Consider the following 25,188-nt stretch of genomic DNA (forward strand, 5'->3'; position numbering starts at 1 on the left):
GACTAAGGGATAGTCTTACAAACTTGGGATTCTTTTCTAGGCGATGGGCTAGCAACCTATCACTATTTGAAGCTCAATTCTATCATTAAGCCAAATAGCTGAACGTGGCCATTCAGTCTTTTCAAGACTGTTGGCTCTGTCTACCCCGCAAGGGATATAGACGTGACCATATGTATGTATGTATGTGTAATTAATAAGATTTATAGGTGTTAAAATCTTGAAGCTTTGTGAATATCTATATAATCAATGAAAGACGACGAGCCTTTTATTATCTATGCAAAAAAAGTCTGTATGACAGACTTGCTGAATGGCTAGGATGAGAATATATCTCATAAATTAAGCTTACAACTGAATGTGGTCTTACAGTATTTTCGAGATTGTTTGCCCTGTCTGCCCCGTAAGGGATCAAGGCGTGATTATATGTATGAATGTATGTTAGAATAAGTTGAAGTAGGTTAGGTAGTAGCAATACTTATTTATAACAAAGCCAAAGTCATATTTGCGGATTACATTTTCTGCTGTACCTATAGGCGACCTCTTTATCCGCGTCGACGGAAAATTACTTCTCCATTTGTATCGCTAGGCAACAACGATATTCTGATTGTGTAGGCGTGTCGAATCAAGAAAAGATTATTTGGGATATTCCTTTGCTATTATTATTTAATATAATAACTTTTTGACCAAATGATGGAATAAAGAAGAAATATGTATATGCCTAGTGTTGTTTGTAACACAGAGAAATAAGGCGCTTAGCATAACTTCCGACGTACACAAAATATGTAAAAAGGTTAATTTTTTTTTTTATTGAATTGCTTGCTAATTTAACGATAAATTTCTGTATAATTACATTAAAAAAATTACACGTAACGAAATAAAAAAAATACACGAAACGAAACTGATATTACACGAACCTATTATTTGAAATCAATTAACTTAGCATGCTTGCCTTTGAATTTGTGATTTTAATTAGCTTACTAATGAACACCTAATTATTTTGTGAATGAACGTGTCATTTTACGATACTCTTTTGTTTTCTTTTAATTAAACTTTCCTCGGAAGCACTGTGTTGAATTTCTTTTGAACATTTCATTTTTTAACCCCGGTGAAAAATCAACGGGTGTTAGCATGTCAGTATATGACATCATTACGTCCGAAATGAATCAATATTGTTTTAGTTTTTTGTTTGAAAGCGATAAATTAGTCGAAAGGTTATACCTATAAGTTAACTTTTTTATATCAAGTATATATTAGTAGCTGTCCCGGCAAACGATGTTTTGTAATATAAATAATTTTTAAGTAAATTCTAGTTCAAAAAAAAACTTGGACATCCCTTATCACTAAGGGGTATGAAAAATAGATGTTGGCCGATTCACAGACCTACTCAATACGGTCACAAAATTTCATGTGAATCGGTCAAGCCGTTTCGGAGGAGTACGGGAACGAACATTTTTGACAATTTTATATATAAGATAAAATAAAAAAATATAATATTATGAACACTAATTTAGCATCATTTATATGAAAACACAGCTACCTCCTGAGCCCACCGTACCAGGCTTGCATGCGTCGTGAGGAGTTCTAACTTCTAAGACTACATGTAGGCGATATGAATTATTTAAGAGCGCAGTCGGCTGCGAGTTGGCGTTCATACTGAAATATTATCAACGTTACTCTCGGTACTTGTATATGGGGCAAGGCTGTTTACTTAGTTCGTAAACTTGGTTCGTGATCACTTAGTGGTCGTGTTATCCTGGTAGTTGTAACTTGGTCTATTAATATTACTTCGGGATAAGTTGGTTACTTCAAAGGAAGTTCGCATTAGATTGTGTATAAATATATTATGAAGTAATAATACGAGTATCATGTTATTTCTGTGTAGCGAACATTAAAATGCATGAACAGAATATTTTAGAACATTGAACACAAATGATCTGAAATTAACATTAAAGTTTTTGAACAACTAAACTGTTAGGAAACAGTCAGATAAAGAATCGAGTGGCAAATTAAAGAACGGATGCCAAAACCATTTCATATACCAAGAACGCATAATAAACAAGGTATTCTTATTTAAATAAGTGAACAATTTAAGCGACGAGTTGGCAATGTTGACTACCCCTTTTCGAACAAAATATCAACCCAATGTATGATATTCTGAGATGGAAGTGCGTAGAAAGTAACGTCACGTCGTTAGTATTGTGAAAGACTTTTCTGCTTGGCATAATGATGTGACATTCTATGAATTTGATCAAACACACTCAGTGGTATAATTGGTAGGCTTGAGAATAAAGAAGGATATTATGAAAAAGGCACTTTGGTTACAAGAATGAGAAAAGAGGCGTGATTTTAATATGTATCTATGCTACCTGTCCCTTCCTAGTACACAAATAAAAGAAATATATTATGTAAATATATACGGAGCACATTACATTACTTACATATAATCACGTTTATATATCCATTGCGGGGTGGACAGAGCCAACAGTCTTGGAAAAGACAAAATGGCCACTGTCAGATATATGGCTTAATGATGCAAGATCATAGTGTGTGAGATCTCTTAATCTTTCCTTTGTTGGCATTGCGGGTAGCTGAATATAGATTAATGAACCATATTCAACATAAAGCCTTCAATTATTTCATGTCTCTTGCAAACAATGATCCTACCTTATCTTTGATATGTCAAAATGTACATTTACTTTGATATTAGCTCAGGATATGAAATTAACCAAGTAGTTAACATGCTGTGTATAGAATGTAATTAAACAAAATCACATGATTGCTTCGAATGTAATCCGTACTAATATTTTCAATGTGAAAGTTTTTGTCCGTCGTCTAAGTCATACAAGTCAACCTATGCTTCAATAAATTTTTCATACGTATAATGGGGAGTACAGAGGACATGCACTTTTCAGGCGGGCGAAACCGCGGTTGAAAGCTAGTAATGATATATTTCTGCGTTGAAAATGATGTAATAATCACGCTTTCCTTTTCAACGTCGTCATTAGGTGAAAACATTTTTGAAGGTGACACATTAGGTACCAGGAGATCTGAACATAACACATTCTTAGTCTCAAAATAAAGTTTGGGCAGAAGTGTACCTAATAGACGAAGTAACAACCATTTGATACAGCGTCGTGTAGGTTTAGGCAGAGTAGAGAAAAAGATAGTATTTCTTCTATATGGATGTGGTGGAAGGTGGTTTAAGGAAAGTAATGTTTTTAAGCCGAATTGTTGTCATAAAATCGCAATATTGTTTTCATTTACTTAAGAAAACATGCTGTCTTGAACTTTAAATGTGACATTTTAATGCTAAAACTTTGCGAACTTTTTTTAGATTTTGTTATGTGCGGTTAACGCACAGACATGTACCTACATGTACGATAAATCCAAAATGTTTGAGACGTAAACTATTAGTTCGTTTTCTGCAAGTCTAAAAAGGCGACGTGCGAAAATATTCCATTTAATATCTTTGCTCCTTCCGCGCCATCCATTTTCGCAAATGACGTTACGACTACCTTATCGCTGTGAGAAATGTGCAACGGAAGAGACGCTTAGTAATTTTTTTCTGTAATCTATCTAATTTGTGTCATAATCCTCTCTCATTGGCTATGCGAAATGGCGCAAGGTCGGGACCCTCACCTGTGGTCCTTGTCCCGACCGAAATTAATATGAATGGCGGAGTTAACTTTCCCATTAAACTTTATTCCTAAGTCGGTTTTCTTCCGAGTTTGATAATTATTAAATCATAGGATTTAAAGAAAAAAATTTAGAGAATTGACAGGTCCTGTAGAAAATACCAGATATTTTTTTTTATTCGTTTTACTCACGCACTATCTTTCTGTAATTTTCTTTTTATGACTGTAAGGTATGTGAAAAAAAATTCATTTCGTGTAGTCAAACAATTTTCGCCAAAATCTGTCTAAGTAGGATTATAAAGTAGGTACTATGCTTTTGGCGAAAAGCTTTAATTATTCGTATTTGAAAATTTAACGATTGAAAGTTTCAGTTTGTTAGCCTGAGGTCGTGTATCAAATTTAACGGCAGCAAAACTTACTTGTTTAGATTATTGGACAGAATGGATATTTTCTATATAACGTATTTCTATATACGTCCGTCACGTTAAATCTTCAGTATAACGGAGTAGTTGTCCGGTAATTGTAAAAATTCTTCTTTCTCCTAGTCTAAGTTCTGGTAACATTATCACCTCTCTGGAAAGGAGCCTGGGGTGCGCCTTTTAATCACGTTCCTGGATAAGACAAGTCAGGTTTTTGAAGAAAAGTGACTCCCGTCAGACCTGCTCGTCAGAAGTCATGTCGTTATTTCGTTTAATAACTCTAAAACTAGGGTATGCAGCATCAGTTGACCTGAGATCAACTCGATAAATATAAGTGGAGATTAGATCCGCAAAGTGTTGTAATACAATTTTAATAAACTTTACTCAATTCCATTAGTATATTGCTGCGGGCGTCTGAGCTATCAAACTGGCAATTTCCTTGCGAGATAAACTTGGCCCTTAAAATATTGAGTCGCTGAAGTGCACTTGGTTGCTTGCTTGTGTGCTGTCAAAGGGCTTTTCACACTCTCTCAAGTGTGAAAGATAAAGGTTGTTCCAAACTTCTTTTGTTCAGGTTCAACCCACGTCTACCTTGCGATTTCGTGTAAAAGTTCAGTTAACCCGTACAAATATTTTTTTTGCCGTTTTTACAGGTTTTCAGATTTTATTAATACACTTTTAAATGGTGTTTTGAAACTGAAGATAATTTAGACAAGTCAGAGTAGAAATAAAATGTCGGAAAGCGGTACCCAGGCATAACAAGCGATTTAGGGTTGTAGTATTTACTCGTAAGCACTAAATTGTACTTTAAAAAATATTTATATAACAAAAGATATATTAATTAACTTATAGGACGTTGAAGGTAACATGGAATGAATTCAAGTCACTCTGACCTTTTATAAAGTTGAATAGTGAATCATCGCGATCGTCCCATAAAGGTTCGCTGTGCGGAGGTGTCGTTTATAGACCTTTTGACTAATATTCGTGTAACAAGTACTTGGAGTATGTTATACTTAAATGCTATCCTGCTGTGGCCTTGGTAATCGCTTGATAACTCAAATAACGAGTAGGTATTTGCCGATGATCCCAACCTGAATTATAAGGCATTGAGCATAGACATTTGGTGTTGCCTCACTTAGCAAGTTTCAGATCACTTACACGTTAGGTTGTAGGACTGCTTTTGGTTAACTTTTATTCGAAAGTGAGTATGTAGATATGCAAAGTCTTAATAATTAATGAAACATGTCCAATATCACCTAATTACAATAACGTGGCCGGCGTGAGTCATGTGTGGCCTGTCTATTTCCACCCGTACATTGACATCTGTGATCTTGAAACAGAACTATAAAAATACATAAGTTATTTCGTGGACAAGTGACTTTTTGCCCATTTCTCTCCTCGGGAGGTGAATTTTATTTTCGTTATCATTTAACGAGAGTATTGTGCGGCAGCCTCGACAGATGTTCCGTAGACGCGTGCGCGGGCGCATCGGACGCGGCGCAGTCACGTTATTCGCGTGTCAATTATTGTCGATGATTTGATTAATTATGATGATACGTTGAACTGAAAAACTGGAGAGGATTAGATGTGTTGTGAAAAGTTTAATTCTAACGAGATTTCTATTGTTGAAAAAACATTACGAATTCGTTGATCGTGATCGTGGTGATTGAGCGAAAAAAGAAGAGAAATTAATAAAACAGATCTTTTAATTAGAAGTGTACTGCTTTGTAATCGAACAGAAATTTATATTTTGGGGTAAAAATACCAGGCACTAGTTAAACATGTGATTTCGCCGGTTATTGAATAGGTACCGGCGCGCGCGCACATGCCAAGCGTTCGACGGATTACTTTGGTGTCAGTTAATGACATCGACCTGAACTTTAACGCCTACCCCACATTAGTTTGTTGCAATAACAAAGAGGAAACCAACAGGTTTTGGCTTTTTCGTCGCCAAAACATAAAAAATCTTTAATAGATTCTGCAAATTTTCTTTTGAAAATTGTTTTCAATTTTTATTTTTTGATTAAAATGGATACAATGTCTGGACAGGACTGCCCTATAATGATATCGTGGATTATTTTTCTTGTGCTGATATGTCGCAGCTATTATCAAATAGCGGCGATCAGTATCGGTAAGTTCTTTATTTATATTTTTTTTTCTATGGATATTGACTAAATTGGGTTTTTAGAAATATTCATCTCAAATATTTCCTGAGTCCCGTGTCTTGCTTAGTGAATGAATTTATGTTTTTTAAATTTTGCATAGGTAAATTGTTTTACATATAAAAGTATTTAGAAGCAAATAGGGTTTTTACCAGGGAAGATATATATATATTTGGGATTTTCCAATTATGAAAAAACAAAGGATAAGACGTTAACAAAATTTTAATGAAAAAGAAATCTGCATTAGTTTGTAATAAAATGGTTAATTTCAATTTTGGCTACTTGATTTATAAAAAACTTATGATAATTCTGTTCAATCAAATTGATGAATGATGACATTGTATATTAGAGTAGGTACAATGATCGTATGATAAGAACTTTCAAAGACCCAAACCACTCTCATTCCCTGCGTCTAATTTATCTGATGATTGAAGAATCCGCCCCTTAATCTCTCTTAGACTACAAAAGAAAAACGTCAGTTGACGCCATTATTCACAATTATTTGTGCTCTGTTTTGTGTTTAATGGTAATTTGAACCTTCGTCTGTCCTTTGTCCTCGTAAAAGAGACGTAAATTATAATTTCATCACATAAGTTAATTGCTGAGTGTTAATTGTATTGTTTATAGTTCTCTCGCTAACTTTTGCCGCCGTTTTCAAAGACAGTACAATTAGAAAATGTAATAGTATATTTAGGCGTCTAAGGGATAGGCTTATAAACTTGGGATTCTTCTTTTAGGCGATGGGTTATCAACCTGTCAAACCTGAACATGGCCTATCAGTCAAGACTGTTGGCTCTGCTCTGTCTACCCCGCAAGAGATATAGACTGAGACATGTCTGTTTGCTATATAACGCATGGAATAATATTTGCTGGATTATCTAGATTAGGCGCAACAGTCCAGTATCAAGAATTTTATTGCTGGCGATCACTAAGTGACAGCTCCACATTTAGATATTTATTTTTTCATACCTTTTAGATAATCACAGCTGTGATAATAATATAAAAATGGAAATGCTTAGATGTTATTATTTTTATTTTATTTGGTTTTGGATTAAATTTTGCTCGCGAATGTTTCCTAATCAGTTTTTCATTAAAAGTAGTGGGCCCATCTGGTTCGTTGCTTAGATGGTTTGGCAATGTTGCGAGGATGAACTAAAATGTGGGTGTGTTGGAACAGTTAGAAGGAATAGGAAATATTCGTACCTTTATCATATCGGTTCGGGTGAAAGAAAGAAATAGAAAGATTGATGAAGTGTGTGTGTGTGATGAAGAATTATGCAGGTAGCGCGGAAAGTGGAAATATAGAAGTTTTCTGGCTGCCGGGAGAATTTTATGTACTTATAGCATTAATTTGCATGTGTACTTCAATATTAAAGGGCTCTATGAATGCACACAATAATTTATGAAAACTCAAATGAACAGCAACGGCCTTGTTAATTTTTAAAAACTTTAACGAAAACAATTTCAACAGTATGTCGTGGTTCCTCAATAATGCACATTCGCATTGTTTTATGTTCACAGCATGGCCCACATCTAGGTCGGTGCCGTGTTGATATCAGAAAATATTTAGAGTGCAGATATTAAACTTCGAATTTGGAGATGAGCCTTTTTGTTTTTGATAAAACTTTCGTCGTTTTAATTTGTTTCAACTTTTCAAATATGGATGAAAGAACTGGTATTATGCCTATTCCTATAGTTTCTGAAAATAGTAATCGCTTTATCACTAAAACAATCCAAATTCAGTGTCCATTGTCTTTTGTGTGTACGCAGTTTTATTGCAATATTTTCGAAATCTACAAAAATTGATTTATGATCATCGTCGCATGGTTATTCCCATAATATGTCTTTATACTCTCACTGTTTTGTGCTGGTAAAAACAGCAGTGATCTCATTACATAGTGTGCCTGGAAAACCGGGAAACAGTTTATTCGCATGGGAAGTGATAAAATATACCTACACGTTTTCATCTAGGAATGGATGACGTCAGTGCTTTTTGTGTCCTGGCTATTCACCTTTCTCTTTTATAGGAACATTGTTTGCATGCTATCTAAAATAGTTTTTTTTTATCTTCGTTCAAAAACAGAAACATACATACATTCATATAATAACTTGCGTAGTAGACAGAGCGTGGTCTTTCAGTCTTTTCAAGACTGTTTGGCCACGTTTTTCTATATGGATTTATGATGGAATTGAGATTCAAATAGTGACAGGTTGTTAGCCCATCGCAATCGCATACAACAGGAATCCCAAGTTTATAAGCCTATCCTTTAGTCGCCTTGTACGACATCAATGGAAAACATTTGGGGTGGTTCTATATTCTAAAGTGCTTGAAACCACACGGCACCAAAAATTAATTTCGAACTTTTTTCATAATTAATATACATAATTGGTTACGAGTTTATAAAGATAAGCGCAATCTCTCAGCTTTCATTATTAACAAATAGTGCAAAACTAAATTGCGAACTGTCAAATTTGTGCCTTCTTTTTATATGGACCGTGTTTACTGTTTATTGACAAAATAATTTGCCGAGCCGCTGAGTTATTTTATCACGGAAAGTAATAACATTGGCAGAAGGATTCGTATTTCCCAACGGACGAAAACTGCCTTGGGCTTGTATGATGTGTGAGTTTTGTAAGAACCTCCAATGCCGTGTGATTTGCGAACTATAAATAAATAAATATATAGGTACTAAGGGACAAATTACACAGATCGAGTTAGCCCCGAAGTAAGTTCGCGTCGAGAATTGTGTTACGAGATACTAATTCAGCGATACTATTATATATTTCATAAGTATTAAATACTTATATAGATTGTTTGATGGACAACCGAGACCCAGTCCAATCAGGAAAAGACCTTTTTTCATCATTACTTAACCGGGGATTGAACCCGGGACCTTTTGACTCAGAACATCGTTTTGATGAAACAGTACTTAGTTTTATCGTCCAAACATTATAATTCTGTTAAAATTTTCTTAACGAATAAAAATTCACCTTGTGTTTCACGATCATCCTGAGATATAAATAACCTTTTCCTTTTTGTCCATCTATCATCCCCATACCATTCTTAGCTCAGTTACTGTTAGGAACTGTTTCACATTAATCACTACTAGTTGTACGTTAAAAGTATTTTATCCGGACGTCGACGTAGCTACGAGTATAACTGGGTCACCCGGTTTGGATGCATTACTAAATTGTTCTTTTGCTTCTTGTTTTTTTTTATACCTAGAATTTTGTTAAAATTCGGACTGGCACAATGATCGATTCAAAATTTAAATTCAATACTTTTATAATGGCCATTGCTTTTAGTTTCACAACATTGTTTGACGTGAAATAAATTACTTAAAACTAACTTTACTACTGCTTTCAAAGCGTCAGTGCAGAAGAAGTGGTAACAAACTGCACTGCAGCATTTTCGATTATAATGTGCCCTATATTTGCATTACTTATACATTTGATTTCGAAGTGAAAGGTAGTTTCAAGTAGTGAGCAACTATGACTCTGGGAGACACAAGATATGGTAAAGCCCCTTTTAATTATGAGGTTCGTGCAAATAACGCAATTATAAATGTTGTAATTACTGGTTCTGGTTTTTAAGACGCTAATAGAAAGACTTTTCATAATAAACTCTTTATTTCCTTAGTAACTTCCTTGGCAACTGTCGTCTGTACTGAATCTTGTTACGCTCGTTTATTTTCTTTCATGTACCTTATCAATCTGAAAGACTTATATTTTGTAAACAAGGGCTATAATTATAAAAGTCTCTTGGATAAGTTCTGTGTGTATTTTATTTATTTAGCAAGGAATATTAATCAGTTAACATGGACATAGTTTTCCCGGTATCATGTAGCCACAACTAGGTCACTCGAGCAGTACACATTTGTCAGTCTAAGAAACAGCATGCCCTTTTTTACGTTACTATGCTTTTATACGTTACAAATTATACCCATTTCCTGGTCTTTTTTTTCGTTTTGTACTAACATTTTTATAACATATGTTTTAGGTTTATTAATATCAGTAAGTTTATGTAAGTTGATATTTTATTAACTATGTAGGTACACAAGCCAATGCCTTTCTGTACATTTTCCTGACGTTAGCCTACTGGAAATTTCTCTAGAAATTAGTAGTGCCCTTGTACTGAATTTTTCGTTCTATTCCTATTTTTTTCCTCGATACATACATACATATAATCACGTCTATATCCCTTGCGGGGTAGACAGAGTCAACAGTCTTGAAAAGACTGATAGGCCACGTTCAGCTGTTTGGCTTTATGATAGAATTAAGTTTCAAATAGTGACAGGTTGCTAGCCCATCGACTATCCCTTAGTCGCCTTTTACGACATCCATGGGAACGAAATGGAGTGGTCCTATTCTTTTTTTATTGGTGCCGGGAACCACACGGCACATTTTTCCTTGATGTACATAAAAATATAAATTAAATAACAGTTTTGATCAATTTCACTCGCCAGCGCCACTTTAGTATTCAAGAGTTGTTCACAGTTTTAGTTTTTATTGCTTTTCGTTTGAATTCCTGCTCGTTACATTCATGGGCTTTTTCGTTTTGATTAAATTGTTTTTCTACAACAGTTTATTACGTATTTATTATTTAACTTTCTGAATCTAGTACATATTAAGAACTAAGGACACGAGGTCAGAGTCAACTGACTGAGAGAACTCAATTCACATCTTGCGGGGTAGACAGAGTAAACAGTCTCGAAAAGACTAATGGGCCACGATCAGCTGTTTGGCTTAATGATAGAATTGAGATTCAAACAGTGACAGGTTGCTAGCCCATCGCCTAAAAGAAAAAACCCAAGTTTATAAGCTTTAGTCGCCTTTTACACATTGTAAAGAGATGGAGTGGTCCTATTCTTTTTTATATTGGTGCCGGAAACCACACGGCATTGTATGATTTTTTCCGTACTATCTTTAGGTATATGATGCCAGTATTTAGTGTTTACGAGTTTTATGACATTCCGTACTGAAGTCCCGTACCGTTTTGAAGGCGGCGGTAACAGTCTTCCATCGCGTCGTAAACCAAGTGTCAGTATGTACTCCATAAAGCGTGCAATGATGCGAGTACAGATGCGGACGCTGAATGCATTCAACTAGGCCAATAAGATACGGCGGAGCTACCGGTATCGGGTAGCCAAATAGGTCTCTAATAATAGAGTTAACTACGTACATTTTATTTTGATGGTAGTTAAATTAGAGAGAGTAGAGAAACAAAATCTTTATCTTCTCTGCGTGTAGATCCAATTTCTGTCTCAGCTATGCTTTGGGTACGAGGATCGATTTCGAGAGAAAAAAAATTATATAGTATTATAAAAACTATGGTTATAGTTTAACTTAAAAGTAAATCTTTATATGTACTTATGCCAATAAAAGTTTCAGTGTTAAATTTATTTAGGTGGTTCTTAGATATTGCAAAGAATTACATTTTGAAGACTGAAGTGACAAATGTTATGTCTGTAGAAGTACGAGTATTATTTGCAATGTGTATGTGATGTCTTTCTGTATTTTCATTATTTTATGTCAATATAAATAAAGGAAATAGTTAAGTTCCGCCGTGTTCAATTTCCCAACATTTTCATTCGGTTGAAATTCCCAACAAACATTCAATGAAGAGAGGTTTCAAAAGGCGGGTCAGCAAAATAGTTAATTTACTAGTTAATGCTACTTCGTATATTACGGTTTGAAGGCTAAGTAGGTTACTATGAAAGCGCTGTAAAGTGATACCCTGCGGTGCAATGTGCAAGTGCACTAAACCGTTTAAAATTTGCAGAGAAATGTACTCTTTGGAACTTACCGTTACGAGTATTTATTTCCACGACTACTACTTATTGTAGAAAATGAAGTACTGACACAAATTTTTGGTGATGAAAGTGGGGTCCCGGTGTTTTTTTTTGTATTTTTTTCATTATGAAAGGTTCACTTAAGTATATATATTTTTGTTCTTTGTATACTTAAGTGAATAAATTCCTTTAGGCGATGGGGCTAGTAACCTATCACTTCTAACTCCAAATATCAAGCTATTCAGCTAAACATGGCATGGAAAAAAAATATAGTCGTGATAAATATCTATGCATTCGCATAACTGTTTCAACTTTGAACATTATCCTGAGAGCATTTCCGTCGTACACTAACATTCGATGAAAGTGCATTGGATGGTGCGCAGTTAACAATAAAATTGCTTTCACGGTTAATGTTCTTTAAAGCATAAAATAATACGACGGGTATTAACTTGGAAATATGAAATTGTTTATTTTCACACAAATTTGAAAACTCCGATTTGCGACCCTATAACGTTTGTTATGCGGAAGAGCAATTTCATCATGTAAGAATTTTTACAAATGAAAGCCTGAAATTTGATACCTCATTAAGGAATTTTGGCATACTTTGGTTTGTTGCTTAGTCTGAGGTTGATACCTCTTATATCTTTCAAACCATAGACTTGTGACCGCATGTATAATAATAATATGTATTTTTTTATTTCAAATTTGTTACTGCTCCATAAGTTAGCACAATCTGTTTTTGAACAGCCTTTACCGAAATTGTGAATACAATTCGCAAAATCGTTTATACATAGTTAGTTTTTGTTTGGACAAGTGTACGCAATCGAACGAAAAACTTCTATTAAATTCTGAGACACACGCCCCTCTTTATTTTTACGATAGAAATAATTTCATCCAATTATCCTTTGTCTCGGAAAGTTTCCAGAAGTTTTCTCGTGTTTAAGAAAGTATATTTTACATTCTCAAATAGGATTAATAAAGACTTGGACGGCGGCCAAATTCGCTTGCAATCCATCCTACTGACATAATTACGAAGCTTGCATTCTTCAATAATTTGTATGATTTTTTTATGTTTAAGAAGAATATTCGTGATATGCTTTAAAATACGACATTAATATTTTTTATTCAGTATTGGCTTAGAAATTTGTGTTCTATCTTTTCACCTGACGGTAAGTGACGATGAAGATGCCTATTTTTCAAACACATTTAAAGTTACAGCTAAAATTAAATTTAGTAGCAACATTCTGTAAGAAACAGCATGAAAATGTCTGCCAATTGCCCATCGTTCAGTAAAATATATTAAGAGTGATTAAAATTAATAGAAATGTTGGAAGCGGTCTTATAAAACAATATTGCAATTCTTTAGGTGGATTCCCAGATCCTTGGATCCGACCGCTGGGAGTGCAAAGTAGAATACGTATTTCATTGTTTAAGAGGGAATATCTATGAGAAACGTCATAAATATGTTGTTGATCTGACATCGGACGTAGAATCGCATAGAAATGCAGTATTTATAAAGTACATATGTCCGATATTTGTAAAGCACGCCTGTGTATGGGGTGTGACGTCATCAGACGGCGCGGCCTTCACGGCCGGTCGTTGGCACCGTGTTCCGTACGTTCAGATGCAAATGTGACCATACTATATGTAGGTGTTAGGAAGACCAGCATTGTATTGTGTTGACAGTATTCATATTACCCGTGTTCTCTCACTAGATGAAATTGCAAGAACTGTTGTTTTTTGTTTGTGAAATAATTAATATTTAAATTAATATGTCACACTGATTAAGCTGGTTCAAATGTTAATTCGAGACTTGTATTATTCAATATACCTAATTAACGACGTCCTGGTATAGGGTCAGGTCAAAAGTACCCGAAACCGCCGAGCTTGCACGAAGAGAGTTATGAATGTGGATGAAGCGAAGGAAGTATGCAGAGATCGTAGCTACTGGAAAGACTTAGACTAATCAGAAAAAGTTCGTAATATATAAGATGATATAAAGACGTTACAGCCGGAGAAGGTGGGAATTGAAATGTCGGTACCAGAGTCCAGGCATCAAAACAAAGTGACGTAGAGTGCTGGACTGCATGGGATCATGCAAGAACCCCTTTTTTATATCAAAATGAATGCGATCAAAGTTAATCTCCATCTACCAAGCAGACATAACATGCCACGTAAATTTCAAGATTTTATCGGCGTTTCGGCTTTGTAACTAACTTAAATTAATTTAAATCGGTATTAGCAGATGGCAGTTTTACACCTCTACAAAGTCCAAATAATTTAAATCAGTGTTGACGGTGACGAGATTTAAGCTGAGAGCTTTCACAAAATGGGTCTTATAAGTTTTTTGAAAGTACTAACTTAATCGCGTCTCGTCTACCTAAAGGAAAATTCATCTTAAGTAATACCACGTTTACTTCGTATTTTTCATCTTTATTTTTTTTTCATGTGTATATGAAAAAAAAATAAAGATGATATAATCACGTCTTTATCCTTTACGGGGTAGACACATCCAAGTAGGTATCAGAAAGACTGAAAGGTCACAGGTTGACAGGTTGCTAGCCTATAATAAGAATCACAAGTTTATAAGCCTTTCCCTTAATTTACTTTTACAGTATACATGGAAGAGAAGCAACTTGCAAACTCTGGCTGGCTGAAAAATGTATCTAATTCATTCGTTTTTAGTTACATGAGTTTCAAATGTACTCTTTAAAGTAGTTTAGTCCCGTATTTTCTGTGCATGAGAGCAGTATTATTTCTGCCCTAGTTCGCCAGGTACAGTTCCCGGGTAATTGTTTCTCGAACGACCGTCGTTTTATGCGGTTTTACTCCTGTATTTCTGTGGTTGATAAAAGAAATAACGTATCGAAAACTATTTCCAATTTTTACACTAACGTTCAGTTTGAAAACAGGCTCTTGTTTTTCTTGTTCACCCCTATTTTTTAATGAGTATATTATTTATTTATAATTTAAATACGAAGTCAACTTTATGAAACTACTTAGTTCTTTTTACTATACTCTACTCGTAGTTTTATGCGGTTTTACTCCTGTATTATTGTGGTTGATAAAAGAAATAACGTATCGAAAAGTATTTCCAATTTTTACACTAACGTTCAGTTTGAAAACAGGCTCTTGTTTTTCTTGTTCACCCCTATTTTTTAATGAGTTCATTATATATTTATAATTTAAATACGAAGTCAACTTCATGAAACTACTTGGTTCTTTTTACTACACTCTACTCGTAGACATGTAATCTTTAAAAAGATACTCATTTTATTTTTTATTTGTATAATCCATTACTTGACGCATAAGATGTAGGTACAAAGTGGTCAAATTATCCAAATTACGGATTTTTTTTTTATTACATAAAACATAATTAGCATTACGAACCGAACCATACAATTGCTCAGCTGGTCTCGACAAGACTAAGTCTGGTCTGGAGTGCCTAGAATACAACGGAGTCTTGTTACCCTCTACTCTTACCCCCTCTAATTAAATGTAAACACTCCGCTGCACTTCTATTGCCGTATTAGAGAATTCTTGTTGGAACTGATGTTTGTATAACGGGGAGTCTGTAATAAGAGAAATAAGTATTAATTGTTTAACATACATACATATGGTCACGTCTATATCCCTTGTGGGCTAGACAGAGCCAACAGTCTTGAAAAGACAGAATGGCCACGTTCAGCTATTTGGCTTAATTGTTTAAGCATTAGCATATTAATTTAAAACTTAACCTTAACGATTCTCAGGTTTTGTTAATTTCTTAAATGTGTAATTATATTTTAAAATAAATGGTATAGGTGCGATTTTTTTTTTTGGATTATCACCAACAAAATGGTAAATGTCGTTTAAAAACATTTCCATGGTCATGATGTTCCTACATTAGGAGTATACCACGACTAAACATAAATATTTATAACAATCATTATCATTTAATAAACTGTAGAAACAGTGGAAAATTATTATTTCCAACAGCCAAAGTTTCTCATACATATGGCGCCACCGCGATAGGGTAATTTTTGAGTATTAAAAGGATTACCTTTAGCTGTGGCGCGTTTAAATTATAATACCTACATTATTTTTAATAAGATTACACAAATGACAGACATTTTGAATTCGGCTTTAGTACGTTTAATCCTCTTTGACGCTATGAAGTTCAGTGTGTGTAAAGCTGTCCTTTGTGAAATTGTATATGAAAATAATTTAATACATACATACATACATAAAATCACGCCTCTTTCCCGGAGATAGGCAGAGACTACCTCTTTCCACTTGCCACGATCTCTGTATATTTCCTTCGCTTCATCCACATTCATAACTCTCATAAATAATTTAATATTAGAAGTAATATAGTCTCTGCCTATATACATGTATTATGAACAATAAATTACCTAACAACAATTAAATTAGACATGCCCAGAGTTTCACTATCGAATTTAATTAAATTTAAGTTAACGTCACATCAAAGTCTTGTAAACTTGACGGCAGAAGTGAAGGATGTGGAGAGAAAAACTTTAAGATACTTATTTCAATTCAACAAATCTTATAAATCAAAAGTGTGATCAAGTCATTCAAGTTTAGGTTGTTAAATTAACTTTACATAAAAACACATGATTACTGTAGGGACTAATGAACTTGTTAAATGGACACGGGCCGCAAGTTCGTCCGTTTGTCTTTCTCCAACTGTACCTACACGATTCTGAAATTGGATGATGAGGTTAAAAAATGAGTATGTTGAAGATTTTATAATTATGTACTTATTACGAGTGCCCCGGGCTCGCACGGCTAGCATTTATAGATATATAAACCTTGTTCAGAAAACCGCTTTCTAACATTTCAAACACGAACAAAATCCGTCTACAACTCTCCGAGATTAGCGCAGGCACACAGACATATAAAAAAAGGTGGATTTTAATATACGAGTATTATGTGACTATAACTAGTGTTATATACTTGTCTCGGAGCGGGAGAAATGTTTTAACGCTTGTTTCATATGGGCTAAGTAAGTGTTATTGATTTTCTATTTATGAGCCTTATAAATTTCTTGAATCCTTCACTTTTTTCGTACAAGGAAGAGAGAAAATAAATTTATTACTTATCTTGAAATTTATAAATCTGGAATACCAGCTCTTGCATAAGCTTTATTACGAACGCTTTTTAAACTTATGACGTGTTAAGCCTCTTTCTCATACACATTTTCACCAGCGACAGTCAAGTGACATCACAATATTAATATTTCATTTTGTTTAAAGTAGGTTAAGCGTTGTGACGGCTGACGTTGTAAGATTTTGTCTATCAGTGTGATGCAAATAACATACATCAGAGACAAAAAAATTTCACTTACCACAATTCCTGAGTACTTTTTTGCTTCATTCACATTTATGACTCTTTTCATTCAAACTCGTCGTTTCTTTCCTTTTTTCAATATATGTCATTCAAGTATCGTGACGGCTCGATAAAGTCGAACGTTTCTTCCGCACTCACCGCCGATGAGGAGCGGATTTGAATCTAGGTCCCCGTAATTGCGTGATGGGTGAAATACAATCGATTTTTACTGTGTGTTTAAAGGTTTCACCGAACCTTTAGTTTTGTTCCCCGTGACCTAGATTTCTGTAGGGACACTTAATACCCTTTATGCTTTTTGTTTGATATGGAATAATTTTCTAATTTAGACGCAGAAGTTTGCCAAATGGAAAGCAAACTTTGAGCTAAGAAAGTCATTGAAATTTACTGTATCTCATCTTTGTATGTTTTTACCTTAGCTTTTATTTCGGAAGTGGATTGACCCAGAGCCAGGTTACGATATAATATACATGTATAACCCAAAAACTGTTACCCAATATGGATGTTCCCCTGTAAAGATTGCGGAGGTGAGGCAGAAGTTGCTTCGTGTATAAAACCTGAACTGTCAAATCAAGGATCGTGATTATATGCGTAGTGAACTCGTGCTCCTCCCCACAGGGGCAACCGAAACTAACGCCAGGAGGATGGTGACCCAAAAATTAAGATGAAACATACATACAGTCGATGTTAGTAATCGTAAGTTAGTAAAAGTAAAGTACCTATCGACTGTACTTGATACGTTTTTAGAATTTTCCAATAAATTGTTGTGGAAAACGAAACGTAATTAAAATTTGGACTCAATCCCGTCGATGTTATTATGGCGTTATTGATCTGTAGAAGTCGCGGTCGGTCATTGTTCCTTTTATTATGAATCAGCTGTTGCTTCAGATCATGTTGTCGGATATTATACGTTTATTCGTTTTAAAGGCATGACTTCTTATCCATGATTTGGAGTACTGAACCATTGATTTTATGACAGGTCATCTAAAAGTTTAAGCTGTTCATTATACTCGGATACCAAGGTTGATATTATATATATGAATGTTAGTGTACAGTACAACAAATCGTTAGGGTTTAAACTCAAAATGTATCAATTGAATGAATTCAATCAATTACCATGGAAGCTTTCCGTTCAAGGAGCACTAAACGGTTTTGCACTTGATTGAGCGTCCTCTTAATAACACTTGAATGAATTATAAGATTCTGAACCCGCGAAGGTTGTATGTGACCCTTCGTCAACTAGATGCCGCATCAATTAAACACTTAACTCGTACCTCCTAATGGCTTGCACTCATCCATAAACAGCGGCAGTCAGTTATGAACCGACCGCCGAGGAGGACGCACGGCCCTTTGTCCTCCAATCGTGACATCGCGAACTCGAAATATTTTTAGTGCGCGGAAATAGTTCGAATAAACACTAGCAGTGTTCCCAATAGGTATTCATTCAATTCGATGATTTCTCTCAGTGTTAACATCGTTTTGAGGTGAGTTCGTTTATTCTGTACGTCAGCTGAGTGCGTACCGGTTTTGTAAGTTTATTAGATTGGAAGTGGACGGTATTTTAGTTCGGGAAGATAGTCAGTGATACAAAAATAAAACAAATGCATCCGTGTGCACAAAAGGATGGGACGTGTCGTTTTCAAAGCGTTCGGATATTTTCTTATTCTGTCGTACGACGTTGAATAAGTATTGAAATGTAAAAAAGCAGTTAATTGTACGCTTTTTAGCCAGTTCTCAACTGTGAGGTAATCTGATCATTAAAATTATGTAATTGCTTAATCTCAAGGCTCAACAGGTCGCATTATAGTTATGTAATTTATTTACTTTTATCATTAAAATAGGCACCTTAATTATTTTTTCCTTTAGTGTACATATAATATGTCAACTGTTTGTTTTATTTAACTTAGTCAGTTATGTATTTAGATATTGTTAAATAGCTTTAATTTGTGATTTTAATATTTAATTTAAAAAAATATTATTAAAATCACATTTTTAAATAAATATAATATGACAGAAACAACTGAATGACAGATTGATAATACCGAAATTGGTCGTAGACAACTGAAGTGTTGAACATTTAAGGTAATAATTTGCAAGTTTACCAAAATATGTTATGAAACACTGCTTTAGAGTCTTCTTTAAAGAGAAATTAATTTGCCAAATAGCCGTAAAGAAATGCTAAGAATTACTAAGTAAACTAAACTCATGATGTGAATTTTTATCTGTATAATTAAAGTGGTCTTCCAGGAAATTCTAAGCAAAACTCCTGGTAGTTGTATGAACTCCCACGCTACTTAAAAGATAAGGAGTTAAGTATTACTCAAGAAATGTCGGTTATAGTACTTAAACTAAGTAATCTTAGTGCTTATATCAAAGGTAGCATCTTCGCTAGACTTATAACAGGTTCATAACATGTCGAGTAACAAGTTTTGATAAATTGCGTCTTTTTATAGCCTTCATATCCATAGCTCCTGCGCCCCGATACTTTGAATCTACCGTACCTTGATCCAATAAAGGACGTTATGGCATAAGCCAGGTTCCTCCTCAAATCGTTCCCTCACTAGCGAAAATCGTGACTCTGACGGAAGTGCTGTAGCAAGCAACTCCATCTACTGCGTTCTTCTGCATGATGGAGAGCTTGAGACATCAGCATTTGGAGTTACACGGCCACCCGGTCAAACCGTTTAGGAATCCTTCACCGTGGTCTTTTGCCGTCCACCTTCCCAGTAGAATTTCCATCCATCAATGTAGAAGAAGCAAAAGAAGTGTACAGGTATCGAGATAAGATGAAATTTCTGCTTATCCCTGCGATCATATGTTTGCATTTGCACGTATGTATGTCGTCGTCTGCAAAAGACAATATGAGTAAACGAATTATAGAACAGAAGGATACTTTGCCCAGCAGTGGGTCATTGAGGGCCGTTGATGATGATTATGAAATTATAGAACATTTTCTTACAATTTTGAACAATCACCGTATACCCTCTAATCGTAAGGGAGAACGATGAACATCCTAACGTATCGACGATAATGAAAGTGCGAAAGTTTCTGAGGATACTCATCCCGTCTGTCCATGCAAACTTTCGGGTTTATAACTTGTATTATTACACGCAAGTCATCGTAAATTCAATACATTTGCGTCATTGTTTTTACTATATGTATGTTTTGGATTTAGACAATCTCCTGTTATGAATTTCATAGTAATTCCTTTCTTATGTATAATAGTCATACTATACTCTAACTGCTTGCGGGAATCATTAATTATTTTTAAGTTATTAAAGAAATCACGCCACGATTCGTGTTTATCCTAAAACAAATTAGTTCTTGTTAAAGTAAATAGCGTCTTACAGCGATGTTTTTGTTTTTCTTCCCATTCCGCAGTAAATGTTTGCGGATTAAGATTTTGTGTGTGGAAGACTTTATTCGTACCAAGTTGTTTTGAAATTTGATTGTTATTCTTTTTTGTTGATTAGTGGAAGAAAAATGCCATCTTATACATATTTCGCTGAAGAATTTTTTCTGCATCCTCATTTTGAGACCAAAATAGCATTATTTCTTCTTAATTGAATATTTCCTGGTGTTGTCACGCAAATTTCTTTTCAGTCTGCCCCTTAGGATCTGAATATCTGGATTGCTTCTTCCTTCTGGCTTGTATCCCGGTTGCATCTTCAACTATCTGGAGACCGGGATGTGCCTTTGACCATATCTGGACTGTAATATTATTCTAATCCTTCTTCTGTTAGATATAAATAGAAGCGAGTGTAGTGAATTGTTTAATACACATGACTACACAAATTTTATAATATTATTAAAAGTCAAATATCTGACCAAAATCTTTATTCTTTCTTATTTATTTTTTTTTCTTTGTAGAAAATAACCTTACAATGACTTCCAGTATATAAAATTATACATCGTCACATAGGTCACGTCTGTATTTTTAGTCAGCTTAAGCAATGTCATGTGCCTGATATAAAATGATAGATAAGACACCATAGCGTCTTAGCCTTTTCTATCGGACATTAATAAACTAGCGAAAGATAAGATTTGCATAATTTCCATCCTACTTTAGAGATGCATACCTACCTACATTATAATCACGTCACGTCACGTAACCTTACAGGGAAGACAGAGCTGCTTTTAACTGTATGGCTTAATAGTGGAATTACAAATAACCAAAAGGGCGCCTTGAAAATTAGAATTGATGATAAATATTTGATGATTGCTCTGTCTCTTAAAGACTTTGATAATAAGGATTTTTTTTAAAGGTTGATTAATTTAGATCTCAACCTGAGTAAAAGTAGCTCCTGCCGTTTTTTGTTATAAACACGATTTGTTACAAAATCAGAACAAAAAAGGCGAGAGCTGTATTGGACTTTATATAGTATTTTTAGAAATAATTGTTTGGCAAAATTAGCTTTTAAATGTCATGTGATGACAATCTTGGATGCAGTGCTTTATTGCCAGTTGTGTTATTGCATTTTAAATGTCATTTATTTATTATTATCATAATAAATTGACACTGTTTAAATTTATTAATTAGTTGTTTAATTGACCGAGCGAGGGACGCAAGTCAGGTTTACCAATCATTTTGGGACGAAAATACATTTTTTGTATGTACGTATGCAACACGATAAATTTCGAACCGCTGCTGGTCTGACTAGTTTTTAAGATATTTATAATTTTCTACAAAATATACAAACATAAAATCACATCTGTATCCCTTGCGGGGTAAACATAGCCAACAGTCTTGAAAATACTGATAGGCCATGTTCAGCTGTTTAGCTTATTGATAGAATTGAGATTCATATAAAGTGACAGCTTGCTAGCCCTCGTCTAAAGGAGAATCCCAAGTTTATAAGCCTGGCCTTAGTCTCCTTTTACGACATCCTTGGGAAAGGGATGGAGTGGTTCTATTCTTTTTTCTATTGGTGCCGGCAACCACACGGCACAAAATATATATATTTAAAAAATAGTTCGCGAAGTTTGTGGCGAACGACTGGTTCATAAATTTAATTATTTAATTGTTATGCAGCATCTCTCTTGTTTTATATCTAGAAATAACCATAAAAAGTCCCTTGAGCGATATAAAACTAATGAAAGATAGAATGGTAGTTGAGGGTTAATATTTTAAATTTTTAATTGTTAATTTATGTTTAATATATGACTAAGTACCAACCTACCAAGTTTATTGTTAAATTAATTGTAAGTTTGTTTGCAAGACGTATTATTCCGATCTCTAATTACCGCAACTGTTATTAATCTGAACAGTTATTAATGTGACTCGCAGAAATCTGAATAACAACGTGTCACGATATAACTAATCTCATATGTTTCTACATGATAGACTTAGTGTGCAGAAGAAGTACTGTGTGAGTGACACTTTTTCGAGACGTAGCATTATTACCCATGACACGATGATTTGCATTAAACGCGTTATGGTAATACCCACATCACTCAAATAGCGATCTCCTGAGAGCTACTGCTAGGCGTTTGACATAAATCATCTGTCCGTGTAAACTTTTAGATATATAAGTAAGTGTAATACGTACATATGTTTATCACGTATTTATCCCTCCGGTAAGAAGAGGACTATTCACCACAGTATACAATGTTACTACCTTGTGAATTACGGAAAATTCTTGACGTGGATGATTTCGTAATTAAGTATCTTTGTGTAGTAAAACTGCATTGCTTATATCATTCACTTCAAAATCATTAAGGTCTTTTTCGCGAATTAAATCCGTACTGCCACTTTGATTTATACATCTATATTTATTTAACAATATGCATAAGTACCTACCGTTGGAATAACCCAAGAAATGCAATGGGCCTAAACAATACAAAACTCCGGCTTCGCCATTTTGATAACGTTTTTCTTAGCCGAGGTAGAGCAAATTCCAAATTCAAATTCAAAAATATTATTCATTATTATGGGACACTTCAACATCACTTAATAATTGTCATATTTTTCGGATTCACAACATTGGTTGACGTCAAATAAATTACTTAAAACTAAGATCACTGTCGCTTTCAAAGCGTCAGTGTATAAGAAGCGGTAACAAACTTTACTGCAGCATTTTCTACTAGTGATAACTAGATCACTAATTAATATGATCAAATCCTTATCAACGGCTGTCATCCCCAGTTACTATGGCAACAAAAAACAATATCCCATTCCCATCGGGTCCAATCTATCCGTACATCCCGACCGCACACGATAGGATGGCAGTAAAATCCAGGTTTTATGGTCTTCCCGCATCGACAGTGATCGACGTAAGACAAATGTCGGTGTCCATGACACACTTCTGTGTAATAGATGTGAGCCCGCTCATCGGAAATCTTTCACGCTCACATTTGTATCTCTCTCTCTCTCTCTCTCTCTTTTATCTCTGCGTGTTCCCGGTTGCACCCTCAACAGTGGGCCCGGCTGTATATATGTGTTACATCTCAATAAAATAAAATGAAATGTGTTATATGTAGGTATGTCTATGGTCTAATAAATAAATATCGACCGACCGAGAATCGAACCCCAGACTTAGTGAATGAAAGTCAAGAATACCTGTATCTAGTAACAGTCGTCTTATGTTAGTAGCCCTGTAACAGGCTTAGCATAGTCTACTATGCTTACATATTCAGTTCTTCCTTAGCGTATAAGTTTTAGGTATAAATATGTATAAACATACCAAGAAAAATACGTTACTCAGAAAATATTCATACCGGACTTAGTTATAATATTGGTTGCGAATTTCATAAGAACCAGTTGTAGACTACAATACTTTTTCATAAATTCACTTCCACATTTATTTACACATCGGAAATAGACGCCGGCAATCGATTTTGGATGCCATGAATATTTAATTGTATCAAAATAGCGGCGAGAGTCGTTTGCTCTGTTGCATCGTTATTTATGTCTGAAACGTGAGGTTCAAACCATCTGTAGTTATTTACTTTTGTTTGATATTCTAGAAATTTTACCGTTTTAGCTTTTCTATATTAATAAACTTTAAAAGAGATAAATTTTTGTATTTTTATACACGTACCGGATTATGCGGAATTACGGCCGCGTAAAACGAAAACTCCCGTGGGATTTTCTGTAAATCCTTTTCTAAGTGCTCTCGATCAAGTAGAATTTGTCTCTCTCTATTTGTAATCTCAAAATTTTACGAAATTTTTCTTTACAATTTTTTAATGCAACTTATTTAGCGTTGTAATCAAATTCCTTTATAATAATTGCTAGAACGCGTGTTGCAGTTAGTTGCGATAATTCATCAGAAACTGTTTTCGGTGAAGACATAATCATATTTTGAATGCTAAATACGGCAAAAAGCGGGTTCAATCTGAGTCCTAAACAGCGTCGCCACACCGATTTGTATCATTTTGATGGAGTATACGGTATTGATTGCAGTATTTATGTCACTATCAATGTGCATATAAAGTACAAGTCGTAGATAAAATGGAATCGCACGATATCTGTCGCACCGGCAGTCGCATATTCCCGTTTACCGCTAAACGCCGAGAACATATCGAATAGAGAATTCACATTGTGCTATTTTTTTAATGATTCTTCAGAAATGCACGTAAGGACTGAACATTACGTACCTATGCCTGTGAAACGTATACGTTTTTTGAAAGCTCGTTGCTCGAAGACAACATTTTTAAACTTGTATCCAAAATAAAGGATCGTCATTGGAATAAAAAGCTCTTAAAAGTAAACTTAAATCCCATGCCAGTTGCGATTAGCTTACAAAAGAAAAGTAATAGTGTGATATGTACTGATTTTGCTCAATGGGACTCTGCTTTTTAACAAACAAATTGACTACTATTGGTCGTAGGATTC

General features: G+C 34.6%; 1 protein-coding gene across 3 annotated transcripts in view; it reads left to right on the forward strand.

Moving 5' to 3' along the window:
- Positions 1-25,188, forward strand: part of LOC106134985 (supervillin) — a 158,041-nt gene that overhangs the window by 28,785 nt on the left and 104,068 nt on the right. The window lies entirely within an intron of this gene.

The sequence above is a fragment of the Amyelois transitella genome, chromosome 11 (genome assembly GCF_032362555.1).
Source record: "Amyelois transitella isolate CPQ chromosome 11, ilAmyTran1.1, whole genome shotgun sequence".
NCBI lineage: Eukaryota > Metazoa > Arthropoda > Insecta > Lepidoptera > Pyralidae > Amyelois > Amyelois transitella.